This window comes from Macrosteles quadrilineatus, unplaced genomic scaffold (assembly GCF_028750875.1).
Source record: "Macrosteles quadrilineatus isolate MER2022 unplaced genomic scaffold, UCM_ALF_1.0 Scaffold_9__3_contigs__length_116548681, whole genome shotgun sequence".
Taxonomy (NCBI): Eukaryota; Metazoa; Arthropoda; class Insecta; order Hemiptera; family Cicadellidae; genus Macrosteles; species Macrosteles quadrilineatus.
Genome location: NW_026542602.1, coordinates 25654953 through 25679269, shown reverse-complemented (window position 1 = coordinate 25679269; position 24317 = coordinate 25654953). Strand labels below are relative to the sequence as shown.

The following is a 24317-nucleotide window of genomic DNA, read 5'->3' as shown; positions in this document are numbered from 1 at the left end:
GAAGAGAAGAATTTGTTTAATATAAATTAACACTGAATGTCACTGTAAGTATCTGCACAACATTTTTTAATAAGGTTTAAGGTTAAAATCCAATATTAAAATTTGTCTCCAGAAAGCATCACTGACGAGGTGGCTACAATTTGGTTTCTCGTATTTTTAATTGGCAATAAATATTCGGAAAACAATTATCGTAACGAAATATTTATAGTTTTAATATAGCGAATATTTGAATTTGTACAACTTAAATTACAGGAAAAAAGAATTTTAAAAAATTCAAAAACTACTTTATTTTGTATTAAGGTGTCCTTTAAAAACATCATGTTCAAAAATATCGAATGGTAAATAGCAGAAAAATCTAGTTTTTTAGTTGTACAGGCCAGGAAAAATAAGGCCAAGGTGTCAGAATAAGCTGAGGTGATTTTGAAAAAGCTTTATTCTTGATTTTCCTTTCATTTTTACCTACTAACCATATTCCCAAAATGTGTTGTACTTTACATGGCACCCTGTATAGGTTCAAGACATGTATAAACGTGTATCATTTATCGTGCAATTCTAGATCATGCAGAAGTGTAATCCATGCTAGCTAATATTACCAATATATATTTTTATTGATAATACTACTTGATGAAAAAGATGAAAATTATTCAAAATTGTAAATATGAAGTATTTTTTGTTATAGACAAATGAGATTTTAATATTGAACCCTTTTTTATCATCATTAAATCAAAGACACGCTTTTGGTGTGCTAATTAAGAAGATATGTAGGTTTAAATGCTATTACGTTTATTGAAAATAGCTATCTACATACCACTTTGACAACACTTTGATTAGGTTAGTGTCATAGTTACAGGTGTTGAATCATCACAATTTATGAATAAATAATTTCCCTTCGAATCTGAGTGTTAGATATTTAATGGATTACATTAATGAAAGCATTTGACAACTATCCATGTTACCATTGATTTGGTTGAGAGTATTTCATAATGGTAAAGTATGTAAACTAACATAAAAAACAACATAATTTTGTGGGACGGCAATACTTAAAGTAAATAAATTACGAGTACATCTAAAATATGTATATTTTTAAATTTTTTATTTAAAAACATTTAGAACAAAATACACCCTCAAAACAATTGTTATACATCATCATGCAATGGTCGTACTATAAGTATTTGATTTTAACGTTATTATACAATAGTTTATGTATTTTTATACTGTTATTTATATTAATTCATTTATATATAATGTATACTCGCCAGCATATAATTTACTCCATCTCTTGGTATCACAAATAATTACGTCAAATTGAAGCCATGCTGATAAAAATGTTACCTATGATCATTATAGTAAAAAATAATCATACCATTTACAATAATTAGACGAGGAGCCTATCTATAAAAACTATTTAATTAGTATTTTACGACTGACTTGAATTCAACTCTAAGCACTGTTATAGAATCTTCTTATTGAGCAAAAAAATATCATAAGAATATTAAACTATGATTGGTTGAAAAATATTATTACGTATTCGCCAGGTAATTTATTATTTTCATTTTAGCTGTTAATAACATAGGCACAACTGTATGTCATTGCAGGACTAAAACAATATTATAAACGAACAATCAAAAAACTTGCTAAAAGGTAAACTATAATTAAAGAACAACAAAATTAACAGGCTTGGAGTGAATCAGCGTATTCCACAACTTTTGCTTTGATATTTTATCAGTTAAAGAAAAAAGAAAATATGTATGAACGTTTTTTTTATATCACTACTGCAAGATTAGAAAAGTAACATATCAATTACTGGGTTGCAACATAATACTGATCAACTTGTAGAAACGACTAACTTTAAAGTTTTAATTGCTACGAAAAGATCCAAATGAGTATTGATACCAATTATTCTTGATGAAACCAATGAAACTTGATCCCAAAGTGCAGTATAATTAGCCATGTTACTCGTCGGAAGTCCCACTAAGCCAGTGGATCCGCGCCAAAAACCTACTCTCCCACCAAGCAAGATCGAACCTACTGTAGAAAGATTAACCTTTTATCCTTACCATCTCATAATAAATTAATTTATTTTTTGTTGTCTAATTTTATAGTATAAACTTATTATAGTATTATTTAAATGTCTATACTTCTATTTCTTCTTAACCTGTGGTTAGTTAAGAAACGTCAGATCATGATTATTGCATTAGCTGATCTTATAATTACATGTGTTTTTCTATTCAATCCATATTTTGTGAATCAGTGTTATCCATTAGGATTAATAAATAAATAAATTATTTAAAAGTTAAATAGCTACTTTTTTTACTGAAAACGCAAATTTATGTCATTGAGGCTATTTTAATAAATATGGTGCTAAAGTCAATAGGCAATTTATCTTGGCTAAATAAATGGGAACCCATTTTGGGACCAATGTGAATTGGCTTTAACTATTTAGTTTTACAACGAAATAAAGTTTTTTATTGTGATACGTAATATAGATCTACAATAGCTTCACAAAATACATGGTTTTAAGAGAATGTGTGTAATGTAGTCCATACTAATAAGAATATTTAATCCATAGAATATCCTCTTTTAGTAGCAATTTGATATTCATTGAAATAAAACAAAATTTGTAAAGCGAAATATAAAAGATATTGCTACTCAATTTTTAAAATTTGAATCTCTAAAAAGTAATTTACAATTAATCATTCTCAATTTAATTTTCAAAGTTGTTTACGTAAACAGTCCAATATGTTACCATAGACTAGCGGTAAAACAATGGGGAAAGTTTTCAATTATTATTGTCATAATCTAAATCAGCATGTCTTAAAAATAAATGATCATACTAAAATAAAGCCAATTCCCCTGTTGGTAAATTTGATGACTAATCCAAGGATAACTCAATTATAAATATTGGTTTATAAAGAAGTAGTATATTACCTATTTTGTGAGATCTTGCATGTCCCAGACGACCTTTGCGAAGTGGCGTAGGGCAACAATGGGAAATAATTTAAATACCATAACACTCATATAAAAAGTCACAAAAACTGTTATATCTAAGCCGTTTATTATCCTTATTTTCTATTGAAGTGTCGTTAGAAAAGTCATACAATAACATGTATGAACCCCTAATTGTTTAAGATTGGTTAATCAGTCTTCATATATACTGTTAATGAATGTTGGTTTGGTTATTTGTCACATTGCTGTACTCTAGCGTTGGTTAAATACAAATAGAGGAGTACTATTTTTTGTCAGCATAATATTACAAAATACTTAACATTCCGGGTTTCTTTAAAAGAGTTTAAGCTAATAAAAATTCAATATACGAAGTGGAACGCAGCCAAGATTTTATGTTGGATATTCCACAGGTAGAATCCACTAAAAGCAACACGCTTTGGGTTTAAGGACATTGTACAATGTAGCAAAGGTCATTAAACGTAAGTGTGTAGTTGTACCTGGTTACTGTCTCTTAATGTGTGAAGAAAATGTGGTGAATTCGTATCGTGTGTCGGTCTGGTATCTGTTTTCTGTAAAGAGATACATGGTGCGTTATAAAAACAAATAGATCATTTGGTATATGAAAAGTAAAGTTGGATATATGTACAAATTTGATGGTTATTTGTTTAACTTTTCCAATTATTTGTAGCTTGTTGCACTGCAGCATGACACGAATTGGTTTGAGAATCAGTTTACTTGGATATAGTTATATCAATGTCCCCGATGCATTAAACCTGCTAATCAAATATTAAGGCAAATTGGTAAGTTTGATATTAATTGGTTCATCGTCATAAAGAAACTCGAACGGACCGTTTTTGAAATTTAAATGCAAAGAAAGTGAGATAATTCGCAGGGATTTGTCTTGTAAATATGAGTAAAGTGATAGATACTTCAATTTAAGGCAGAATCATTAAAAGAAATCGTTAGCTTAAATATGATTTGTACAAAATTAAGTTTATATATCGTAAAAATAACTTCTAAGAAATTGTTAATCACCAAATGAAGAAATAGTCAGTATTGGTATTAAGTTATTGAATTATTTCGAAATTATATGAAAGTAATTCTAGCTATTGATCTAAACTCTTTGATATTATTGTAACCGGCCCTGTTTATAATTTTGAAATATAAGAAAAACAAGAACTAAAATAATTAAAATTCATTCGGTTAGAGATTTTCGGAAATTAAAGCTGTTTCGTGTCGTTCTAATCTTATTTTAAAGTAAACTCACTTAATTTCGTTTCCTGTTTATGTTTTAAAGGTTTTCCCACTTTTAAAACGTTTTTTAATTGTGCCTGATGATTTAGTATTTCCAGATTGTATAATTAATGGTTACATCACTCACTTGTATAGGTTATGTTTTTACTTAAATTTAAGCTTAAAGAATATTTGTTGCTTACAATTTATTTCCACGAAAATAGTATATTTTTATTGTGGTTAAAATGTATATTTACCTTCTAGCTTATTGTAATGATTACAAAGTTCATTTAAAATATAACAGTGGTTAATATATTTGACATGCTGAAAAATATAAGTACTTTGACCAAAAACTGCCGGGCAGAGGCAAAAATTTGTTTTGTTGAAACGGAAAAACAGACTAATAGCCAATAATGGACAGAAGGGAACGCTTTGGGCTGGATTATTCTATACCAGACCAAAGCCCTCGCTCCTGTAAGCCTGGGATGCTGCCGCCATTATACTCGGTATAATTCAAATGAACAGGACTCCCTACTATATTAGCGAATATCCCTACTAATCTTAAATTTATCGTCATCATCCAATCTCCCTTTACATACAGTGAAACGGTTTGGAAAACCAATCACGTTTCTGTTTGAACTAGAAAGTTTTAACGTTTTATTTAGTGACTATTTACATAGATTTGCTAAAAGGTTTTAATGTTTACAAGAAATTATTTTTTCCATATTCTACTCTATTTAAATTTACAAATACCCCCGCCGCAGCAAACCTGACGCCTAAGCGAATTTCCATTTGGCTGAATTGATTTTCAATTGATCTATTTAAATAAGATTAGGTTTAACGAGTACCTAGGTTTGCTGCTACAAGGAAACTAATAAAGTGTGTGTTTTAAGTAAAATAATTATTGCTTAGTATAAAATGAATATATTTGCCAAGTTTGATCAAAGGATATCCATAAACAAGCAAACTACAACATTTTACAATATTCTCCATAAGAATAACATGGGAATTTTAAATTTACCATTTTTTTAGTTTTCTCCGTAACCAATAACCGTACAAAAACACTTTGATATACTGAATTGTTTGTTTTTTTAAGCTCTTTAAGAAGGTTTAGAGAAAAATTGGGAAATTTTGTGTTTTGAGGGTCAAAAGTGAGAAAAACCAATTTTTACCCCTTAAAACCCCCCATAAAACCCTGTTCCCATGGTCCGATCATGCTGGATCGCGAACTCATTCAAGTTTATCCCGCCTTACACCTTCAAACCAAATTTCATCAAAATCGGATAAAAATTACTCAAGTTATCGTGTTCACGGACACATATATATATATATATACACGGCCGCGCCCGGGAAGCCAGTCACATAAAATATACACTGGAAGTCAGTCAGTTGCACCCCCCAATATATTTCAAGACTATGATATATATATAATATATGTTGGTAAATATCTTAAGCCTAGACATATCTGAACGTATATATCTCTTTTTTTCTTAAAAATACTAAAATATAATTACGTAAAAAATGCTATGCTAATGCAGTCACCACCGCATTTGCATGGGAAAGCCAGTCACGTAAAATTTGTGCTGCTAAGCCAGTCACTATATATTTTACCGCATACCACTGGAATCCAGTCACTGAAAATCCACCCGGGTATCCCGTCACTTCAGTCACTTTCACTCCTGCCCTTCTACTTTGTGATATTTATTTGTTCTACAAGCTTGAAAATCCGCACCTCAAACAAATGGATTATGCTTCAGGCATTGAGCACTCTCATAACCCATCTTTCGCACTTCATTTTAAGTAGTTGTCTTCCAGATTACTTAACAATTACTATTCTACAGATTAAATACCTAAATGTCAATGTAATCTTTGGTCGTCTTAATAGTCGTCCTGGCAACTGTGGATACAAATATGTACCGTACTAATTCGCAAGCGTAAGGTGGGAAGTTATTGCTTTATAGTCGCACAATTAGGCCTATTGTTGAGTCCTTGGAGGCAAGCGGCCATCTTGGATGATTTCAAAAAGCTGCAAAATTTATCGTCCAAAAATATTTTTCAAACACCAAAGTGTTTATAATTTAAATAGCTAGTATACTGTGGGATTAGAAATGTTCTTTGTAGTTTTGAATTATTCTCCAAGGGAGTCCATAAAATAAGTTAACGGTCACGGTCATCTTGGAAAAAGGCCAACTAATACGAAAACAATATCCTGTGTTGCGCGGGCCGTAGCACACAAATAGTTTTCCTGCCTCAAACAATCAAAGGCGTGTGGAACAAGGCAAAATTCTTGTCTCTTTTGTGGCGAGAGGTAGGGGCGAGCCTAACGGGTTCCATTGATGGGCTACCCGGCTACCTACCGACCTGGGGTAGCGACTAGCGAGCCAGTGGATGGTTAAAGGTTCTGCCGGTTATTTCCATCTTATTGCTGGTTCTCGAGCTTTTGAGCTCGTTGTACAGTGAAATATTACTTCCCTATTTTATATAGCCACAATCAAAGCGATTTTTACAAGAAAGAATGAAGATATAGACTCAGTGATGTGTGGTTACTTAATTAAATCATGTTCCTTGATTGTTTACCCTTTTGTAAGAGCCAATAATCAATCAACTTATATTTCTTTATTTTTCGATTTATTATCTATATCAATTCAAGAGGTAGCCCTGTACCTGGTTAACAAATATACCGATTACATTTAACGTGTTTTCTTTGAGTTACACCCCATGGGATTCCAAAGTTTCACAATGTTTACATTTTTGAAGAATGTAGATAACAGAATGTTTAACGAAGTCAGCTTTAAATGCTGTCAATAAAGTTCTTTGATTTTGCGGTCCAAAAGGTAGAAACTATTCGAATTGTGAAACTTTTAATTTTTGCTACGAGCCTGTTAATTGGAGATTGTGACTTTCTTAATTTAAGGAAGTAAACGTATTAACATGACGTGTTTGGAGTGGGATTTGAAATATGTGACGTGTATCAAACTTTTTCTCTTCAAAATCCTCTCCAATGTAAAACACAGGTCCGGCAGCTAGGTTTATTAGAATTCAAAAGTTTTTTAATTGTCCTCCAATGTTTAGAAATTATTTTTCGATCAAGTTGTTTAATGAATAAATAATTGTTTTGCCAAATTATGTTTCGAAAACAGGAACTAAAAATAGATCAGGAAATAGATATTTTAGTTCAGAAAACAAAGCCAATCAAATAGGCCTACGTACTTTTTAAATAAAAACACTGGTCAGATGGTTTTTAACTTTGCTTTTTATTTACTTCAATAAATTTCTAATAAAAATCACCACAGGTACTAATCTATAGAAATAAAATTAGAGTTTTGTCTGTACATTGCTCAGAATCATCAACTTTTAGATTATTTTTACGTTTTAAACATTCAAGAATCCGAAAAAAGTTTCATCTCAATTCCGTTATTATCTCAATCATCAATTATTATCTCAATTCCGTTGTTGTCTATCTTCCGTCTGTCACGGTCCAAAGGCCATTTTACGCGGCCTTCTCCTGAAAACGAGAGTACCTATCAAGATCCTCGAATCATTTTAATGTATTCACTGGATTGGCGAAAGTGTCTTTAGCTATTAAAATATGGCCTCGCTACTTTGTAAAAAAAACTTACGGACGTTTAAAACCCAATTTTGTGCGATTTTTGTCAAGTTTTCTCACAATGTTTATCACATAATCATCATATGAAATAGCGAACAGCTGTTCGGATCAAGATTATTTTTCTCTAGCTGTCACTGAAATGTTTACATTGAATATTGTTTACAAATACCGCAATCATTTCAGATCAAGTTTCAAAAGCAAATCCAACCCAAGTTGGATTAAAACCGTTTTTCCTTACATAACGGATTTAATTAATCGCAAGTGCAATAATGTGTAGGGTAACCGTAAATGAAAATAGAGCTTCTTTGTGTATAGAATTTCTATCGAGTTTTGGGTTTATAACCGGGGAAAAGACTTTGACTCAGTGTTCTATATGCCTGGGAAACTTACATTTTTTACATAAGCGTTACCAATAGCTTACATATAAGGTTTCAACTCGTTGACGGCACTTCAAAGGTGGTTGTGTAAAGTGTTTAGAGACAACTGCAGTGGGTGATTGTAACAGAGGTTTACGGATTATGCTCAAATCGTATTTCTAATGTGTCTTCTCAACGCTATGTGCTGCTCGCTGGACCATACGTCCAACAGACCAATTATCCATCTCTTGGGTTCGTAGGCTTAAACAATTATTCATAAGTTGGTAGCTCATATAACTCAGTGTTCCGTACGGACAGGCCAAGAGCACCTTTGATAGTGAAATTTCCAACCTGAATGTTTAATGGCGAGGTTGAGGTATAGTATTTTAACTATATATTGTTTGGTTAGTTAGGTAAGGTTAACCTAACCTAACTAACCAAACGATATATGGAATTAAACAATCGAATAATCAATATTACTAATTTAGTTGTTTGTGCCAACAGATGGAAGTGTACCCCTCATAGATCTATTACGCATTTTTTTTTTACTTGAAACTGTCAGATACTGTATTTGTTTGTATATAATATTTTGGCTAGCATATCTGAAAATATGCAAACCAATAGTTTTTCTTTATTTAGGAAGGTTTCAACTGACCACTAGAGAATCCCCGTGCGTAGAACGGGCACACAGCTAGTAATTAATATTTAATTAATACATCTTATCTTACTAATATTATAAATGTGAAAGTTTGTGTGTTTGTTTGTTTGTTTGAAATCACGCATTAACTACTGGCACAGAAGATATACTGTTTTAAATTTATAAATAATTTGTCATATTGTGCGAATCTTGGTGATTTGAATTTGGTGATTTGCTTTTTTCTGCTGTTTAGGTGCAGTGGTAGAACATTATTATGGATATGGTAGATGTTTTATACTATATTATACCGTAAATTAAAGAAACGACACGACGAGTGTCGTTGTCAATAATGTCCTCTGATTCTGACTGATGTCAGATGTTACACTGAATCGGTCACAGGGATAATAATTAGTTGTAACCTACCACTAGCTTACCTAACTAAGTTTGAGTGTTGCTATTTGCAGTGTGGGATGATTGCACTGGACAGTTTAGCTATCTATTTCAGAAAAATAAAGTTTAAAATAAATCAAATTCTAGGATCTGTTCTTAAGTTGTGGCCGTTTTGAGATGGATGCTTTCAGAGTTCAGTTTAGCCTAGCCTGAACGACTGGATTAGTAGCTTGACTTAGTGGTTCATCCATGTTTAGTTTATAAACACTAATCAATGCCTAATCTAGATTATAGGTGCCTTATTCTACTCTGTTTTAAAACTAATATACATAGGCATAAGCTCTAATTTTTGTATACTGTGTGCATCATTAAGGTAACTCCGTTAGGTTGCTTTTTATAAATAAATAATTTCATAAATCACTGATACCCTATATCATCTAAGTGTGCTCAGTACATAATGACACTCTCTCAAAAAAGTACTAATCCTAACCCAAAAAAATATAGATAGGTAGCTTTAGGCCTACAGAGGATGAGTGTTTATATTTATATCACTTATATTTATATGTCTGTGGTTAGGTTTTGGTTATGTTTGCCTTAAGATGGCTATAAGCTTAGGACTAGATATCAAATAAACTTCCAATTAACTTATAGTGCAGCCTAGCCCTAATTTGTCGGTGTCAATGAAATAGTGCAATATCAAGGACAACCAAACTTGGATATACAAACTAAGGTTCCTTTTTGGTACTCACCAACAAGGATCAGCCGTAATTATTTTCAGTCAGAAAGTGTCCTGAGTTTCCAGAAAATTGTAACTTATTACATTTTAAAAATTGAGGGTAAATTAAACGTTTCGGTTCTGGTTTTGGAGCGAGTCCAAGTTCTTGCAGTGACTAATACTTCAAAGGAAGGAAGGTGGGAAGATTTTCATACTACTAATAGCCTTCTTTGAATTCAGCGTGAAAAATACTGGGTAATTTCTATAGTTTCGGCCATTTAGGGGAACCAAACAAATTTTAAAAAACTCTTCTATCTCATCATTTCAGTAAACTATGATATTATTATTTGAATAGAAGTTAAATGTCAAGAAAAAAAATACCGCAAATTATTATTTTTGGGATAGCATTACATTGACCAAGGAATACTCTCAAAGTGTAAAGTTTCCCGAACAAAGCTTGGTCCCCAGCTACTTGTCAAACAACGCAATAATGTACGTTATTTCATAACATTTGTACCTGAGAAATGTACAAATGGAAAATGCATTTCTCGTAAGTGTAAGCAAATCTTAAAATGATAGGATTTGTAATGATACGATCTTAAAACGAGCAATTCAGTATTCTTATTCAAAACACCAAACACCCGCCACTGGATCAAAATATGCCCGCACGGCGCAATCCGGCACGGTGGGAAGCTCCTCTCGTACAATTTAAATTACGTACATAAGCCAAAAAAAAAAAAAATATGATTTAGAACATTTCACTTTTTGTATACAGAATCCACTGTTTTTAAACTAACCTGACCAAAAAATAAAATAAAGTAGTAGCCGACAAAAAAAGTTCCGTGGAAATTTGCTATGTCACGTTTCATAAAACATTAAAAATAATCGACTTTATTTGAATATTTAAAATGAAAAGTACCGGGGGACTGAGCCGTGGCTCAGTATGTATATTTCGATTGTAAAAGCAATATAAAGGAAACTCGTGTTTTCTTTTTAACTAATTTCGGCTTTTATTGTTTAAGTTTCAGTGGAATTTTAATTTACTATGATGTAACTTTAAATGGACAATGCAACACATTAATTTATTTTAATCTTACACATTTCTGTTATTGTAAATAAATCATAGAAATAAAAAAAAATAAAAGTAGTATTTTTTTAAATACGTTCCTAATGAATGAATGGTACTTACGTATTATACGGAGGCCACCCTTACACAACGCGCTGCGGCGGTTAGGTTTGGTCATCATGAAGCTTTTATGACTTGTCTGGTTCGATTCATAACGAAAGTAGGAAAGTCCTACAAACATATTTATAATAGACCAACCTAACCTAACCACCGCAGCGCGCTGTAAAATAAGTGGCCTCCGTATAATACGTAAGTACCGAATGAATTAATATGCGATCACAGGTTAATACAGTAGCAATCAACTACACAGCATTAAAACAGCACAGTGTATGTAAGGGGTGTGATTTATTTCTTGGTACTAAATTAAGTCATTCTTCAAGTATAAGTAAAACTTCAGCATGGGCATACTCTCTAACGTACTATCATATGATGGATTAGCTGAAGGCAGATAAGTCCGATTCAAGCTTATATTGCTTACTATAAAGATTGTTGTAAACAATTAACTTTAACTAGTGGTCGTCCAGTGGTCGAAAACTCGACCAAAAATATGTAATGTACAGGTTTCAAATGATTTAGGCCTAAAACTGTTTTCCCCGTGTGAGTAACTAAGGACTTCTGGATAGTTTAAATATGATATTTATATGTTTCTTACTCAGGAACAATGCCGTTCCGGGACACTATATAAATGGACGTTAACGTGATTATAAATTTGCATTTTACATAGTCAAAATACAATAGGTATTGCGCAACCGTGATATGTTAAGTCATTAACCTTGGTTTACTAATAAAAACTACACCGTATGCTTACTCAAACAAAACAAAACTTGCTTACTGTACAGCAATAAATCACGTAAAGAACAAAACAAAATGAAAATGTAGACTAGAAGACTACTGATACCGTAGTCATCCTAGGCTACTACTACATGATGTTTCAGAACAGAAGTATGGAGATAAAAATATTAAATAGCTCATAAAACACCATAAAATCATAGTACTGTACTTAAGTCTTTCTGGTAATAATAACAATGATAAAAATAAGATAAAAATGATGTAAAACACCTCTTATTATTTCTCTTTGTTCTATTCTTTCTTTGGTTTCTCTACATCCACAAGTTGTCATGGTTACTAATCACCCAACGACCCAACCACAAAATATTGTAGTGTTGTGACAGCAGACAGAAGCAGACGATTGTCAGTATGTCAGTGTCAGTGCAAGATTGTCAGTCTGTAGGTGCGAGCGTATAGGTTGACCTTGACGATAGTGATCGATATTTCTCCGTTTTGCTTCCATCTTATTTTTGTTAAATGAACTGTAATATTTCAATAATTGGGAACCTACTGCACATAAAAATTACCGTAAATAGTTAAATATATCGTTCATATCGAAATATAAGACTGAAAAACACAGTTAATAAAACACTTTCTTGGGATTTGTGAGGTTATATAATATATAGGCATCATGATGATGCGACTCCAGTTAAGCGAGGTTCTACTGTATTTGCAAGTTAAAGTTACAAATAGAAACCCCATTATATGGTTTGTATTCAATGACCGATGTATTATACAAAATAAATTATAACTTATTTTGATATTAATCAGCAGCATTTATTACAGCTTGCAGCACTTATTGGTATATATAAATATCCCAGTTACTATTAGTAAAAAAAAATAAAACACAAAATTGTGTGGCCATTCAATTTTTATAAACACAGTGTTAAACATTTGACTCTGCAGAATACCGGATGGTAAAGAGTGTTTGGTTTCAAGAAAATAAAATAAAAAATAGTTTAACCTGCTTTACTATTTATTTTGAAAAATAATAGATAGGAAACCATAAGGATAGGTATGGGATTGAACTGAAATAATTGCAGGAAAACTTAAATAGTAAAGTCCACAATCTGTACATTGTTAGAGAGCGAGAGATAGAGAGAGAGATTTGATAAGGAATCTGAAAAGTAAACAAATAATCGTTTCTGGCGTTCGTTATATTGTACCCCCCTCCCCCCCCGTATTTGCACTCGTGACCACTTTTTGTTGCTTCCTTATCATTCATCCGTCCCAAAATATAATTCCTGTAATAGTTTGTTTGTAAAATTGAAATTATTATAAAAATATTTTATCTTTCGAGTGTAGTTTCATGGTTATTCTTATCAGATAGAATAATATCGTTGTCATATGTAATAGTTACTCCTTCACGTTACGCAATTGCGTAAAAAACAGTTCCAGTATCTCGGACAAGATTCACGTATATTTCTCGAGATAAAGAAAATCCGTATAGTTCCCGGTCCGTGGAAACACTGTAAATACTAGGATAAAAAATATTGTATAAAGGAGAAGTTGACTAAAATTTCAACTGAAGGTAAAAAAAATCAAAATAACTTAAAATATGAGATGATGAACGGGTAGGATCAAGATTCAACCAATTATAATTAATTAATATTCGACGATCCTTATTAGAGGTGCATCATATTTATTTGGAGTATGAACATGTTTAAACATTAACACGTAGTTAATCACTATCCCAACACAAATAGTAACAAGGAGTAAACGAAGGTTACAGACCGCTGGGTTTTACCGCTACAAAGTAGGGTAGGGTGCCGTACTGGCTACACTACTCCACGATAGAACACACGATGAGACAGTCTCCGCATTGGTATTGCAGTTACGCTTATCGACACAGGCAGCAGCACCGGTTTGCTGTTTTCATACGTATAAAGTGCACGGGAAGCCATACCTGACTGGCTTATGGGAGAGCTGACTGGCTTTCGGGCGGGTGACTGCCACACCGAGTAAATTACCAGCGCACTGACTGCCAAACCGGGTGGGCACAAAAGTATATATATATATATATATATATATATATACATATATAAAAATTTGAACGAGTGCTGTTTTTGGCCTCTGGGGACATCAAAATGAAAAAGTAAATCGGTCCCGGGCCTAAGTCTTACCATGAGACCTACGGTAATAGCTACTTCCCTATAGGGAAATTCGCTAAAATCACATTTATCTTGTAATTTTGTTCAGGTAATATGACGTATGTTATGTTATAGAACCTAATTCTTTGTGGAAGTTTTGTGTTTATTTGTTAACCTATAAATGTTAGAATTATTTTACTTGCTTTTCAAAGCAATATTTAAAATATCTATTACTGTTTATACTAAACCTAAATCACTGAAGCACGCATTATAAACTGAATTCAAACGTTTGGTTATAAAATAAAATAAATACAAAAGTTTTAATGTAAAACCTTGGTTATAGTAAATATTGAAGTGACAGGTAAATTAATGCAAGTAGTGTCCATCACAACTATGATGGCAACTGCACACTACTAACTAGTATCAAATTTCAAATATTTTGTGTCACAATCACCTAACAGGACAACCTTGTGGTATTTGTACTCTTAAATGTTTATTACCGTCATTGAAAGACATTATGTGAGGGTAAACTGTATGTTACGACTTAGATAAGTTTCCCTTATGGATTTACAAGAAATTTAAAATTTAAAGAGATTCAAAGAAAGTAATCGTCTAGGTAACCAAACTATTAATAATTATTATCCTGATGAAAGTTGAAAGACCCTTTTTAAGGCTGTATTGGATACTTCTTCTAAATAAGTAAATAACTCGAAAGATAGGTTGATATTTAAATTTATTTGAACTCCTTTGGACCCGAATTTTTTTCTTAACAATCATGTCACTTTCATTCCTTTTATAAAAACTGATGGAATATTGTAATGTTTAGTAACAAAATGTCATTTTGTCAACTGTGATTTTCCGTGCTGTAGGGTATCCAAACCTTAAATTAAATTTATTATATTTATTTAATACCTAAATTCATACGACTAAATCAACAATAGTAAATTGAAAATTTATATTACTCGTCAATATAAATTTACAATGGTTTGGTTAAGGAGGGGAGATGGGGTAGCGTTCTTTTTTATTCAATTGGGTTATGTTTTATAAAACTTATGGTGAATGCCACTTTGCAAAAAAAATCAGCACTTTAAGAACTGTATAGTTAATTACTAGGCGAACCTATAAATAAGTACACTAAACAATAACAACAATCTCAACCGAATCGTAAATATTCAATTAGAGTTGAATGGTATACATTGAACGTAAAATTTTGGATGGAGCAAATCCATCTTTACTATAGACAAATCTATACGTCACATTAATTATCCATACAATTTGGATAGAAAAAGTAAGATTAAAGAAGCCGATATATGTAATATCTATAAAACAATCCACAGATAAACAATTTCCTTCTAAGACAAATCGTTCATTTGACAGGCACTTAACGGGAAAGTGTACTCCTGAATACAAATGTATATTGGAAAGTATTTATAGCATGTGGTTTAGTAAAAAAACCTTAATTTAAGAAATATTATATAAAGTGCTATTTTTGAATACCTTTAATCGCAATAATCCAATATAAGAAGCAGGCTTATGCCGGCGCACATGTCCCCTGCTAGCACTACACACTCACTGAGGCAGACGGAGTTGGGGCTATTTTGGGCCCAATGCAGCTCTGAGGCCTCCAGTAATTCGTATTTCCGGCAGTTTAGACCTTCGTGCGAAACGGTGATATTTTATTATCCATCGCTAACATTCTAAACATACGAAACAAGGTTACTTGCAATGTCCATGGTTAAGACACACGGCCATGTCACTTAAAGACAAAGAATTCTACCAAAAAATGTGAAACTTTATTATAAACTTTGGTGAATAAGGTTAAAATAAGGTTTTACACATTTTAACGTAATTAGAGTTGTTTACGTATTTTGTGAGGAAGCCGTCTACATCATGGTTTAGTCATTATCTTGTGTGAACCCGATCACAATGTCTTCTCCACAATCGGTTCTGCTTGGTATTGGACCAGCTTTTACAACGAAAAAGGCAATACATATACTTGATCACAAGGTTATTTAAAGTTTCTTGGCAATACATTGTAGTGTAATTGTTTTAGCTAACTTTGGATGCAAAATACAAACTTGTAATTTGAGCTACTGACAAAATGTACTGCTTACTAATACCTATCTTATGTCATAAAATGTTAATGATTCTCGAAAAATATACTTGTTTCTTATCTACTTTGTTCCTCCTAAACCTTCAGAGCTCGTCTATGTCTGCTGATTCCACATTAAGCTCACAACTTTGTTATTTTTTCCTGTTTTTGATTATTTTATGTTGTAAACTTAATATTATAGTAAAAAGGTAAACATTGTCTTTGTAGCAAATTTGACGGAATGAATCATTCATTCATTCATTCATTCATTCTTGTTAAGAGTGAAGAGAGATAATAGTTTCCTTAAACATTTACATTGTCAGTCGTTCATCAAACTCTGTTCCTACCAATGAAAATTTGTGTATATAATAAATGTAATAAAGTGTGTATAATTTATATAATAAATATATAAATATAATATATTCATAAAATATAAATATAATATATTCATAAAATATAAATATAATATATTCATAAAATATAAATATAATATATTCATAAAATATTAATATAATATATTCATAAAATATTAATATAATAAATTATATATATATATATAATAATATATAATAAATGTAATAAGGTATATAATAAATGTAACCATTGATTTAAAAATAAGTTGCATTCAAGGATTATTCACAGTCTATCTACGTTGAACACATTAAAAAAGATGCGGATCTTCGGTTGCCTTGAAGAAAACGTTACCTACTTTTATAGTTCTTACAAAGTAAAACAAGACGATCCAAGCCAATTTTGCTTTGCTCATAAACAACATTTTAACACCCATCCTTATTTCATTTTATAGTCTTGAACTTGAGCTTTCAGCAAATTAGCTTGAGTTGTTACGTTGCTATACGAACAAAATGTAATCTTCGTTGTATTCTTAGCAGCATTTTACGTTTATTTACTTGTCGTATGTGAAAAACAATAACTTGACAGATATACTACCCTATGGCCATAGTACAAAAATTCCAAAGTAGAAATAGTATTACATTGATGCGACTCATAAATATTTGACTTTTGATTTAATTTATTCATTGTAATGAAGGGGTTTTTCTTATTGCAGTATAGTTTTTGTTTCATAAGCTTGATTGGATTTAAGGTTTCACAAAAAACTCGCAAGATTCGCATCAAAATAAAATGCCTTCCGTTTTATAAAGTTTAATTCAATTTCAAACCATCATTTTTTATCTAATGTTACTCATGCATAAAATAAAATGGAACGCATTGCAAGTGCAAAGGGAAAAAATTGATAAAGTGATCATTTAAGTCTAGTTATAACGGGTTTACGAAAATTGATTTAAATCTTTGTATTAGAAATATTTTCGGGTTTAAAACTCACAGTTGAAAAAAAAACATACTGTAATACATTTATTGATAAATACTCTCCATGAGCATTTTAAGGTTTGAAGAAAAAATTTTAATCACAATTTCTTTACACAAAATAATACCCTTAGGTATTTACAAGCAACTGACACCAGTAAGTAGATTTTAAAAGTAATGAATGCATCTTAATTATTTTATTTAGTAAATCCTCTAATGAACTGTATCTTGTTGCAACGCTATGCATGAAAATAAATATAAATAATTACGTTTGTAGTGTGAATATGTATCATTGTGTATGCTTGATTCAAAATACAATGAAACAATATGTTTTATTACTCTACATCCTATATCCCTTTTTATATTATGTGTATTAACAGCTTTGTGAGGAGAACACATAAGCTGCAGCTAATGTTGCCTAAGGGATATGTTACAGGCTACATTGATATTGGAAAGCAATTTGGCGCTGACCCAAAATACCTGTCACCTGAATCTGAAGATGAATTTACATATGACGTAGCAAACCTATTAATACACGTATTATAGGGGTATATACGTATTATGACATAGCCAGTGTTCTGCTGTTAACTGATTATCAAGTTTACACACCTTCTCACAGCAGAAATAAATATTATAAACTACTAGTGGCGAAAGTGAATCGACTCATAGAAATAAAAACATATCGTGTATAATGTAAATATTTATTGAAGGTAAACTTTATATATTTAACAGTCTACAGATGAATAAAGTATAATTTTAAGAGATAAAGGGCAACATGTAAAATTCTAAGTTTCAATCAACAAAGCAATAAGGTATTACAATACTCCAAATAAAAAAAAAAAAAATGCACAACAATAAAACAACATGATAATTTACATATACATGGTTTTTTTAACAAGCGATTCAAATTAAAAGTACTGTAAGGCACATTTTAATGAAAGATCAATCTTGTATTTTGGTATCCCTGTTTTCTTTACATCATTGTCAATCAGCTGATATGCATTGTTGCATAGTTATCTATGAGGTGTAGTGTTATGGGGAATTAATTTTAAATTTGACACAACAAGGCATTTCCCCAACCTCAAAGAGTTAGAATAATAAGTTTAAAGTAAATCATTGGTTTTATGCCAAGAGAGGTTTGAAATTGAGTTTCCAGGTGTTTATCCAGTACCTAATAAATCAACTATTACTGACATTTACAAATTTAAGGTAACAGATACGAATTTAAGGAAAGTTAAATCTCTAGGTTTAAGAGTAAACTAGTGTACATGTTGCTCGAATTCGAGCAATTGAAAAGCATTACAGGAAATATTTCAAAACTAATAACAGTCATATTTACAATGAGTTTAAAAAAATTAACTCAAAGATTACCGGTGTGTAACTCAGACCATGTTTATCTTCGTTATTGATAAACCTAAAGCATTCCGGCCGGTTTTCTCCTTCTAAAAATGCCTCACTGTACAGGCTACACAGGTCATTGATAGAGGGCCAATTGAGAACGAAAAGTCGTTTTGGGGTAGTGTTAGGGTGCATTTGTAACCTAATAGTTGAGGTTGTCCAGGGTCAGGTGCTGACTGTAGTGATGAGTTTAGCCATTTAAGCCTATCTATTACGTGCCACTGTTCTGTAGCTGCGGTCTTTATCACGAATACGCCTCCTGTATATGGTTCGTTGTCGTCGCGTCGGAGGCATTTAAAAGAAAGAAAAAACGACAAATAAACTAATTATAGCCACACAAAACAACTATAAATGCACAAATTTAAGTTACAATCATGCTAACACGGTCCGTCATAGCGACACAAAACAACGATAAATACACAAATTTAAGATACAACTACGATCCGTCTTGGGGGTTACGTTTACACAAACTCAAATAGCAAATAAATGTACTTAATGCGTTTCATTGAATTGAAAAATAAATAACATCAATTAAATTATACAGCTGATCAAAATGTAAACAATTATGTTCATCATAAGGATAACATTGGAACTTTCAAAGCCACTGGGGCGGAGCCCAAGGGAATTTTTCAAAAATGTAAGACCAGTTTGAAAATTTACGCGACACGCTCTTTCCAATGAGACGTCAATGGATAAAATCGCTTAAGAAATGGCGGAGGAGTTCAACCGACAAAGCTTCATGTAGCGTATTAATTATATAGATTTAATCAGGAAATGGGAATTTGCTTAGTCTGCAAGTTTGCTGTGACGGGGGTATTTTTCCTTTTCTACAGATTTTGTTTCCTTGCATTTGTACTATTATCGACATATAATCATTTAAGGGAACCGAATTTCAAACCTCTCTTAGCATAAAACCCAGGGTGAACTTTCCACGAGTATTATTCTAACAATTCGAGATGGGGAAACGCCGTGTTTTTTCTTATTTGAAATAAATTTCCTATAACACTAAACATCATTGGTAAGTTTGCAACAACGCATATAACCTGAATGACAATGAAGTAAAGGAAACAGGGATACCAAAATGTCAGGTTGTGTTGTGTTAAAAGTGTGTCTCGAAAGACTTTTTATTTGAGTTTTGCTTAAAAGAAAAACACTCTGTACTTCAAACAGAAACATGAGACTTTTAAGAAGATGTTCTTTCACTACTTACTCAGGACTAAATTTAATTAACACTCGAATCAATAATAAAGGGAAAATCAATACCTCCCACCACAGCTAACCTGCATACTAAGCACATTTCTTTTGGTCCAATTTGATTTTCACTTAAATATTACCGAAGAACTTGTCAGTTTTATTCCCTATTTAAATAACTTAAGATTTAACAAGTAGTTATCAATCAATTATCAATTATTTATGTTTGTTGTTACAGGGAAAATGTTTGTTATGAAAAGAAATAGTAGTATAATTATGATTAATTTAAATTTGTCAAAATGTTTAAAATATTTTGACGAGAAAGCAAACTACAGCCGTTTTTTTTTTTTCTCTATAAGAATAGTTAGGAAATTTTAAATGTACAATAAGTAAACGTTGTGTTGCGTTAAGTATAATTTAGATTACAACTATACAACTAAAAGGGACTCTTTATTAACTTGCATAACAATATTTAAAAATAATCTATTTATAATGTACTAATACATAATTTAAACATAATAACCCCTTTCAACCCACCTGGATTTTCAAACAGAACTATTTTAAATATAAAATAGTTTCATAAGCTGTCCAGTCCACAATTACTAAAAACATTATCAAGTTAGACCGTATAATTGTCGTTTGTTGCAATTTATTATAAGTGAAAATTGTTATATAGGTTGTATGCCAACATTAACTATCACAGCGTAGGTTTAAGATGGATTGATTATTTAAAACAATTCAAATAAAACTCGTTTTGATGGCCTAATGTTTTTGTTAGTGAATTTGTTTGTTTCTCTACCTTTTTAAAATAAGTTAAGTCTCACAATAGGCCAGTTTAATACTTACCAAGTGTTAACCAAGTATATAATGACGAAGTCCGGAAGTGTGTAAGCCTCCGGCCCGGACTTCCTTGCAAGAGGCACTGATTCGATGGCCGCTATTTGGGCAAAGCTTCGAGGAGTTTTACTGCATTTCACTATAAGCATTCGGTGGTCGTAAGAAATTTTTATAACTGGAGTAGGCCTAAGTCTTTTCCAGTTAACATTCCTAGTATCGTTCAATTAACCTTAACGCAATGTAAGCAACTCAAATATTAAAGCATGGTAAGGAATGTGATGAACGCGAATCCTCCGAAGACGTTCGCTAGTGGTCAGAGGAGACAATGACTCCACACTATATGTGGATGGCAGACTATTCTTGGACCAGGCTCCAAGCCAAGGCCGCGAGGCAGCAGTGTAATATGTCAATCTAGCACGGTTCTGTCGTTCTACCATGTAACACTGTTCAAGTAAAGCAAACTGTGTCTTTCATCCAGGCTGTTTGATAAATAAATAAAAATGCCTTCTATCACCAAACGGTCAGTACATACCTTTGCACAGGATAACTGTAGTCATTTAACTTATGCTAACTTACAACTAATAACAGAAATAAACACACAGCTTATTGAATTACAGGGGCTACGAGGTTAAGAGGTTAAAAGATTGGTTAAGAGGTCAGTCATAAATGCTCATACAGTTTTATAAATCCTAGATCCATCATTTGAACCACTAACGAACTAACCACAAACAAACCCCCCTCCTCTACTAGCGTTGCTAGTTTTTGGACACCCAACTGTTTGGGGGGGGGGGGTCAGAAGAGCCATAATAAAACTTAATAATAACTTTATAATAAAACTTTGAAAACGTTTATCCTTGTCCTAGAAGTCAAAGTGTGTCAGTTTGAATATATTTTCTTCATACAATCAGGCAGTTGTATCATCATAATCACTAAAATAGCGTTTCCGACGAAAACACATAGAAAATAAATAGTTAGGGTATGTACCTAGCAAAGTGTAATATTAAAATAATCGTTAACAATTAAAAAAAAAATTCCTGAACTTTATAAAAATAATTACAAAATATCAGTTTACTACGAAATAATATTCCTCTAGCGAATATATGCCGTGTATTGGTGAAAATTTTAGTGAACACTTTTGTCCTTTTCCGACTCAAAAAAGGTCATCGGTTAAATGATTACCGTTGACTATAAGGTTATTTTAATGCTAAGTTAACCAAACTACAACGGCTACTAGAATTACAACTTTTTTAATCAACTTAGAGAAAATACGAGAGTATGAATAAAATAAATTTATAATAAAATATGTTCATACCTTGCGTACATATGATTTTTGCATTTTCCTAAAAATCAAAAATAAATTTCATAGTTTTTTTATAATTCTCTTGAAATTTAATGAAGATATAGTCCTTCAATAGCTTCCAATACTAGAACGGTTCAATTAATTTGGCCAGTTCAGAGTCAATAGACTTGTTCAGCTGATTAGTTTGCAGTGACTGGTGAAATGCGTATCTTTGTCAGCTAATATTTGTGGTGCCGTCCCGGTGTTTAACCAATCGATTGTATGACGCAAATTGACAATTTCGGCCACAAACAGGCGTTATCTAACATGCATCATTCTAACAATCATTTGTGATCCTAGTTTTTTGATAGTGATTGATTATCGTTAGCTCAACACTATTACTCAAAGAACTCATTGGTTCAGCGCCTAAAAATATTTTACTATTATGTGTAGCTAACCACGTAACAAGAATGATTTTCTTATTGTCTAGGAACATGATATATTATTATCTACTCGCATTTGTCCATAATAATTTATTTAGGACATGCATTAACGACTATTTTATTAGGTTCAACTGTAAATAAAACTTGTTCGTCTACAAAACATAATGAGAAAACGAATGGAATGCCGAGTGGATATAGGACTTTCCTTCGAATCTTGATTATGCTTTTTGGGCAAAAGCAAATTTGATTTACGACAATGATGCCATTTGTTGTTTTCACATATATTTTTAATAATGGTAGTTAATAATTATCTAACCAAATGTCATATTTAGATAGAATAGCATTTGATGGCTTCCTTTCAATGCTACAATACTTTTAAAAAGGACATTATGAGAAGTGGAATTTGATGTATTTCTCATTATGAGCTCTGATGAGGAATGATTTAGAAAAATCTAATACATTTTTCACAAAAATCCAACTATTTCATCATTGGGCATTCAGTAGCTCTAGTCAAAGCTTAAACAGTTTTTTATATATAGCAGCGGTTAATTAATTTTGCATGAGATGAAATTGAATATGTATATTAAATATTAAACTTTAATCGTAGTTTATGCAACGATCGCGTGAAGGTAATCTTTACGACACAAGTGGAAAATTTAAGGCACGTCACAGCTTTGGCAACTACATTAAAACTTCTAAATGTGTGATAAAACGTGTCTTAAAAACTTCATGCATCAATAAATAGCTTCAGTATGGATAAAAATAAACTCATAACAAAACTTAATTCATAAAAAACGCTATCTTAGGCTATAAACACAATTACACTAACTTAAGGAATAGCTAGACCCAAGTAAGTGATGTATGCTGTAGTTAAACCATTTCTAGCACATTACTCCACATTACTATACTCATGGCTTATTTCACAGAACCCTATGCCATTTGTTAAGACTTATTAACAGATTGTGTGCATTACAAAGTATATAATGTTTTGTTTTTTTTTGTCACGGCAATTGAATAGGTACCTAAGTTTATTATACGCCCCAAACCTTGTTACACAGTCAGTCCTTATGTTATAAGAATTAGTGATTTAATTTTTCAACAATTAAATAATTATAAACACTCTTCTTTTACATTTTTTGTTGAAAAGTGAAAACAACAAAAACAAGTTAAGCACACCCCCCCCCCTCTACAGTTGTAGCCTATTTTGTTTCCTGTATTTAATTTTTCCTTAACTTGGCGTGAATCGATTCCACTACCCTAAATGAACGATTAACTTCAGAAACTTATAAATAAACACATCGATGCTGAACTCAGATTTCAAAATTAAAATTTGCTTAGGGCTAAAGCTACTTTAGTCTTAGTTTTATGATTTTGTCTTTTATTATTCCAGAAATTACACATGCTAGCTATAGAAATTCTAAATTGCTAGCTAAGCTTTATTATAGAAATTCAATATATTGATATCTGGAAAATCAGACAAATATTATTATAATTTATAACAGGCACTAAGTTTTTAGATGTTTAAGTGTGTGTGCTCATTGAAAATACGAGGGAACAAATAAGAAGAGAAGTCTTTATTAAAAAGAAACATAGATTGAACCCTGTTTGACCCTGTTGTCTGTTTGACCTGTAAGCTGGTAATGAGCCCAAAATCGAATGTGGTGGAGAGCATTTTGTTGCAGCCTACCTACAGCTTTAACATTACAGAATTAAGTAAAGAGAATAATTAAAAACCATATGGAAAGGTTATTCTTTATATCCGTAACAGCCTGTAAACCTATCAAAAAACTAAATGACAACTCTTTAGCTCATGCAGTTTCATCTCG

At 31.8% G+C, this 24317-nt stretch overlaps 1 protein-coding gene across 8 annotated transcripts in view; it reads right to left on the bottom strand.

Annotated features, from left to right (window-relative positions):
* Nucleotides 1–24317, bottom strand: part of LOC129002096 (RING finger protein nhl-1-like) — a 187218-nt gene that overhangs the window by 46647 nt on the left and 116254 nt on the right. The window contains exon 1 of one of the 8 annotated variants that reach the window (XM_054429632.1): nt 15426–15507. The exons of the other annotated variants lie outside the window; for them this stretch is intronic. The gene's annotated coding sequence lies outside the window, so the exon portion shown is untranslated. Of the gene's footprint in view, nt 1–15425; nt 15508–24317 lie in introns of those variants that run through there. 8 annotated transcript variants of the gene reach the window in all.